General features: G+C 34.3%; 1 long non-coding RNA gene across 1 annotated transcript in view; it reads right to left on the reverse strand.

Moving 5' to 3' along the window:
• LOC135207651 (uncharacterized) overlaps positions 1 to 7,500 on the reverse strand; it is a 470,496-nt gene that overhangs the window by 359,643 nt on the left and 103,353 nt on the right. The gene's annotated exons all lie outside the window — the stretch shown is intronic.

Consider the following 7,500-nt stretch of genomic DNA (forward strand, 5'->3'; position numbering starts at 1 on the left):
CACCAACTGGAACACTAGCAAAGTAGTTTTCTCTTCCCTTGGATAGAATTTAACCTCAAATAAAATAAAAACTACTGAGGCTAGAGGGGCTGCTATTTGGTATGTTTCATGATTGGAGGGTCGACGATCAACACAACAATTTACAGCCCTGGAGCTCAAGTAGTTTTTTAATATTCTGAGGGCGGACAGAAGAAAAAAAGTGCGGAAGGACAGACAAAAAGATTGAGACGGGCACCTTACATGCCTAAAAAAAAGAAAACCTCCAGGAAGATTTTTTTTTTTTTTTTTTTTTTTTTTTTTACCGAAAAGATTGTCATATTAGCTCAAACAATTTATATAATCGTGCAAACAGTTTCGTTTTCTTCAACCTGGAATATTTGAAAAGAGGGTAAGCAATCCACACACCACCCACAAGGTCCCTCCCTTCTCATCAAAAGTTACGGTCTCAACCTTATTAAAAGACATGAGAACTAACTTCGGTAAAATTTTCTTAAAAATCTACACACAAATGTAAATTTTTTTTTATATCATGGTAATAACAAAATAGATAAGTATAAACAAATACAAAGAAACAAACAGCATGATATCCTTGGCGGAGTTTAATAATAATAATAATAATAATATAAAAAAAAAAAAATGCTTACTGAAGACAAGGCCTCTTTCACAACACTTTATAGTACCGTAACATTAATCTAAAAAATGTATTTTTATTTTATATCCAAAATAACATCGAGAGTTTAACGAAAAAGAAGGTCGTTTCTGAGAGGGTTCCATTATATATGAGAGCACAATCTATATATAGATCCGGAGGTAGATCACAAACAATTTGCGAAAGCTGGTCTTTGTGTCTCTCACGCCTAGTGGGTGGTAGGTGTCCGAGAGTGGAGAGAAGGGTGGGTGTATTTGGGGCGCGTGCTTGGGCGGGACCGGAGGAAGTGGTCACGTGACTCCAATGGCATTGAGGAGGAGGAGGAAGAGGAAGGCGCTTGGAGAGCCGTCGAAATGAAGAGAGAGAGAGAGAGAGAGAGAGAGAGAGAGAGAGAGAGAGAGTGACGTACTCGCGAGCACACTCGACCGACGTGTAACCCTTAGCCGGTATTCATGTCCGATAATCTGGTTAATGGGCCGGATTAAAAGAAATCCGAGACGATGGAGTGAAGGTTCGCGTTTTAATCCCCTGAGAAACATCTACTATGCTATACTATGGCCGCTTGTCTGTCCACTATCAAAAAGGGAACCCTCCCTGCCACGTGAAGCCTGAAAATGATCGGTGATTTTTGAAACGGAGATGATACTGACAACAGGAAATGAAGTGAGAGGGCGGTAACATTCATGCTCGTGCAAACATTCGGAATATCTAAATATATAAAAACTCGCTTTTTACTGGAACAAAACAAATTTCTGGAGCTAATTCACATAAAAGTACTATTGGATAACTAACTTAATAAAAAACAAGAATGATATAGTGGATGATCGGAAAATCATGATACAAAAATACTACATTCACAGAAACTCACTTGATCTAAATTAAGTACATGTCCTTAATTATGAAGCGTATGTATAGAAATGGACACAAAAGATTTATATTCAAACTTAAACATATATACAAAAGGGAAAACTCGTTGAAATTAGCTCTCTCTGAGAGAGAGAGAGAGAGAGGAGAGAGAGAGAGAGAGAGAGAGAGAGAGAGAGACTCTGAACGGGCATAACAACTTCACTAATTAAGCGGAAAATTCTCAATACCTAAAAGGCTGCCATCTTTATAACCAATGAAAAGGAGACGGACAACGCAAATGGGGGAGGGGGAGCAGAAGAGGAGACGACACGAGCGAGAACGGAAAAAGAAAGAGAAAAGAAGAATGGATGCTGGGGGAAGTGGCGGGGCAGGGGAGCGGGGACGGGAAGGGGGTCCCCAAACATTTCTAAGAGATGCAGAGTGGGGAGAGGGACGAAGTTTAACCCTCCCTCTTTCAAACACAAATTTAGAATCAGATAATCAAAAGGATAAATAGAACCCAAAATAAAATTTTAAAAATGCTGCGTAGTTGCACACACACACACACACCACCACACACAAACACGTGTACATTATATACACACACGCATTATATATATATACATAAACACACACACACACACACACATATATATGTATATATATATACACATGGTACGAAGAAAAAAGAAACAATGGAAGGTGCTAGGCCTTTCAACTTACTGTCCTTTACTTTCCAGACTGCTAAGTAAAGAATAAGTCAAAATGCCTAGCACCACTTCACTGTTTCTTTTTCCCATTGTCGGCAATCTGTCCTTATATACGTTCATCACGTTCCATATTTTTTCGTGATTCAGTATGAACATAAACACACACACACACACACACACACACACACACACACACATATATATATATATATATATATATATATATATATATACAAAGACAAATTCCACGAAGGGAAGCGAATCAATGGAGCTCTGCAAGGCCTTCCGACTTCTTGTCCTTTCCTTAGCAGACCGAAGAAATATAAAAATAAGTTTACAAAGAAACCTCGTATAAACGACAGATGGGGATCACAAAGGAAAAAGAATATGTACCTGGAATCTAACACAACTGAAGAATTAGTAGACCAACCAGAACGGGGTTAAGAGGTTTACTTACATAAGATTAGGCCCAACAGCTTAGAAGCATGGTCAAGACAATTAGAAGATTATACATGGAAGGTGACCGACTACCAAAAAAAAAAAGAAAAAAAATGGTATAAAAGTACAACTCAATAACTCTCCATTTGGTAAACAATACCAATTTTTGCAAGGTGAAAATTTTTACGAAAAAATATTAAATCGAATATAAAGCAAATATATATATAAGGTAGCTAATTTTTAATTATGTCAACGATTTTATCTTTTAGGTCATTCTTGAACATTTTACTAATGTCCAAGTAGTAATACATGCCAGGCCTAAGGTTAGAATTACAACTGGAAGTAAGCTGCATAATAGCAGATTCAAAAAGATTTTGTGAGGAGAAATCTTTCGATCTGGAAATCACTGAACTTTCTATCCAATTTATCCAGTGAGAGTTTTCACTTGAATGGATGTTTACCCAGTTTTGACAAAATACTTATGTTGTAAAAATTAAACAACTTAAGTATTCCGTTAAAACTGGGTAAACATCCAATGCTATATTCATTCATTCAAGTGAAAACTCGCACAAGATAAATTGGATTGAAAGTTCAGTGGTTTTCAGAACGAAAGATTTCTCTTCACGAAATGATTTCAAATCTGCTATAATATAACTTACTTGCAGTTGTAATTTTCACCTTAGACCTGGCATGTATTATTTGGACCCCTGTATTAGTAAAATGTTCAAGAATAACCTAAAAGATAAAATCAATGACTTAATTACAAATTAGTTACCTTATATATATTTTCTATGTATTTGTACGCTTGATATTTTTTTTTGTAAAAAATTTCAATTTGCAAAAATTATTGTTTACCAAGTGGAGAATTATTGAGTTGTACTTTTGTAATAGTTTACGCAGGTCAGTCACCTACCTTGTATAATCTTTTTAATGGTCTTGTCCCTGCTTCTCAGCTGGTGGGCCTAATCTTTTGTAAAACCTCTTAAACCATGTTTTGCTAAGGTTACTAATCAATCAATTGTGTTGGATTCCAGGTATACATATTTTTTCCCTTTGTAATCCCATTTGTCATTTTTACGAACTTTCTTTGTAAATTTATTTTCATATTTCTTAAATCTGCTAAGTAATGCACAAGAAGCCGAAAGCCCTTTCAGAAGTCCGTTGTTTCTCTTTCCTTCGTGGAATTTGTCTTATATTTATATAATATCACTACGTTCCATAATTTCGTGATTCAGTTATAAAATTTTATATATACTATATATATATATATATATATATATATATATATATAGCTATATATATATATATACATACATACATATCGATATACATACATACATATACATACATACATACATACATATACATACATACTATATATATATATATATATATATTGAAAGCTCCTTCATCAAACCCTTAGAGAGAAACAAAAATATATTAGTTAAACCGGAAAAGGCAGTACTTAATTTTACATAATGTAAACACGACGAAAAAATAAAAACTACGCAATAACCACCAGAGGGGAAAAAAAAACTATTTCCATCGTAATCCACTTACAGCTGAGGGGCTTGCAAAGAAGTAATGGAAGGCACATAAGGCGAGTCTCAGAACCCACCCTCAGGAGTCTAAGGATGAATTCTCGAATCGAAAGTGAGGTTTGCGATGACTGGTCGTTGCCCAATCGACGGGATATTATACGGAATAACAAGAGAGGAAGGGCTGCAGGGAAAACAGATAAAATAATGAAAATGGCGCCACTGATATCAAGAGAGACAGTATAATGAAAAAAAAATGGAAATGACAATGAAAAAAGGAAGAAAGCAAGAATGTCATGGGAAAACAGATTACTTGGTGACATGATGTTGGTATGCACTGCAATTCTAACTTAAAAGAACAGATATGCGGGCAGAAAGCGAACTGAAACCAACAGCCGTAAAAAAGAAGATTATATATATTTATATATTATATATAATTAATTATATTACAATATATAATAAATAATAATATATATATATATATAAAGAGAGAGAGAGAGAGAGAGAGAGAGAGAGAGAGAGAGAGAGAGAGAGAGAAAAGACGTTCACGGTACCCGTCCTATTCATAATTGGGCTTAAGCGTAACTGATATAGCCATGCAGAGCGTGGGGCGGTCAGGGTAGATGACAGGGTATTTATGATGGTCAGCACTGCCGAGTCACCTGAAACTCACCTGAAGAAAAATATCGTTGGTCTCTATCATTTCCTAAAAATAATAATAATAATAATAATAATAATAATAATAATAATAATAATAATAATAATAATGATAATCAAAGATGAACAGGGCAGCAATGCGGCCATGACAACGTTTATGCATATCATTTGATAGATGGAGAGGTGCTACATCACTGCTTACTTCTGATTTTAAAAAATTATACTGAGAGACGTATTAAGAAAACACACAACAGGACACTGGTATGTCCAATAGCAAACGACCGCCAATAATAATAATAATAATAATAATAATAATAATAATAATAATAATAATAATAATAATAATAATAATAATAATAATACCCTCTTTCATTCAAGTATGTTCTATTGAGGGAGATTGCCGATTCTTCAGCTGCATTAATTTTATAGAAGTTCTTTGCTGTACTTCTTATCACGGCTTTATATAATAATAATAATAATAATAATAATAAGGACGGCATCAACTAAAAGCAAAATTGTCGGAGAAACAATGTAACAATGCACTTGGGAGGCGGCTAAATTTTTGGTATAGAAAAGTTTTATCTGTTTGTTTTTCCATTTGCCAACAAGATTTTCACGAACATTTCACCAAAACGTTGCTTCATGACTGGCAATGGGTGATAAGGATGGTAACTTTGAGGAAATAAAGCTCTCTCTCTCTCTCTCTCTCTCTCTCTCTCTCTCTCTCTCTCAAACATAAGAGCCCAACGACGATTACATCACACAGCAACATCCCAATGATGCACCGACAATGAATACATACCATGTAGCTTTGATGGAGTTTCGCAGTCTCTAAACATTATCGTTAATACTACTACCTTTGCTAAAGAGGTTATGGTTTCCTTTGGTTTGGTTTGTTTGTACATTTGTTAGCAGGATTAGGCAAAACGTTGAGAGCGGGTTTTTACGGAAATTTTGCCAAAAGTGAGACCGGCGACTGTTAACAAGAAATTGCATTTTGGGATATAATAATGTAATTTGTAAGGGGATAAAATGCCTAGTCCCGGGAAGTTTTCCTTATTATATGATTTTATCAATATTATCAATTTATTTTTTTTTACATTAGCATCCTTTATCATTCCCCTTCGAATGCCAGCTATAGCTTTTTTACTGTGTGACTCCGAACATTAATCAGTAACTTGAGTCGAACTGATCGCTATCATTGTTTTACATACTTATTATAAGTGTAATTTTTCCATTTATTTACATTAGATATTAAAAGTGTAAGTGTTTTACATACTTATTTTAAGTGAAACTTTTCCATTTATTTACATTATATATTAAAAGTGTAAGTGTTTTACATACTTATTATAAGTGTAATTTTTCCATTTATTTACATTAGATATTAAAGGTGTAAGTGTTTAACATACTTATATTATAAGTGTAATTTTTCCATTTATTTACACTAGATATTAAAAGTGTAAGTGTTTTACATACTTATTATAAGTGTAATTTTTCCATTTATTTACACTAGATATTAAAAGTGTAAGTGTTTTACATACTTATTATAAGTGTAATTTTTCCATTTATTTACATTAGATATTAAAAGTGTAACTTTTCCACTTGCTTTGAGTCAATTTTTCAATTGTATCGCACTTACTGGATATCATGTATACTACGCTGGTCTGCATCATCTTGTTTCAATGGACGGGGAGTTCATATCTCGTGGACTATAATCGTTACTCAAGGAAAAAATACATATCCTGTTACTCATAGCACTCAATATAATACATTATTATTATCATTATATCATCACCACTACTATAGTAGATTCACATCGACCGTGCATTTGATGTCTAGGCCAGTCCATTACGACGCTTCTGATTGGCTGTTGATAAGCCAATCACAGGACTGGAAACTCTCAGTCTCTCTCGAGAGTTCACACAGGTAGGATGTATGTTCCACCTCTCCTGAGGGAATTTTTGAAAGACGTATCGCTCAGGAGAGGTGGAACATAGATCCTACCCATGTGAACACTCTCGAGAGAGACTGAGAGTTTCCAGCACTGTGATTGGCTTATCAACAGCCAACCAGGAGCGCCGTAAGGGACTGGCCTAGACATCAAATGCACGGTTGATGTGAATCTACTATTATACTACTACTATATTATTATTCTATTATTATTACGGCTAACTCTTGCATCCGCGTAACTAAGTATAATAAATCCTCCTTTTCAACTCTGACTTTGTCATTGACATCGCCGAGATGTGATTCCGGCTTTACCTCTACAGGGCAGTAATCCGATTCCCTTGATGACATCTGTATCAATGCGGATTACGTGATCATCACAAGAAGTCCAAATTCCATCATTTCCAGATACTGTATGGAATAAAGCTCAACTTGACTTCCTTCTTCTGTCGGCTTACACGTAATCACTTATAAAAAAAAAACAGATTTCCCGTACGATCTAAAGCAGGATTTCCAGCGCGTCGTAGGCAGATATATAGCCTTAACTGTCCTGAAACTAGGATAAAATACTTTATACAAATTAAATCCAAATTAAAAATTAAATACTGTAGGTGTACATTATATATATATATATATATATATATATATATATATATATATATATATATATATATATATCTATATATATATATATATATATATATATAATATATCT

Source organism: Macrobrachium nipponense, chromosome 34, assembly GCF_015104395.2.
Source record: "Macrobrachium nipponense isolate FS-2020 chromosome 34, ASM1510439v2, whole genome shotgun sequence".
In the NCBI taxonomy this organism is placed as follows: Eukaryota; Metazoa; Arthropoda; class Malacostraca; order Decapoda; family Palaemonidae; genus Macrobrachium; species Macrobrachium nipponense.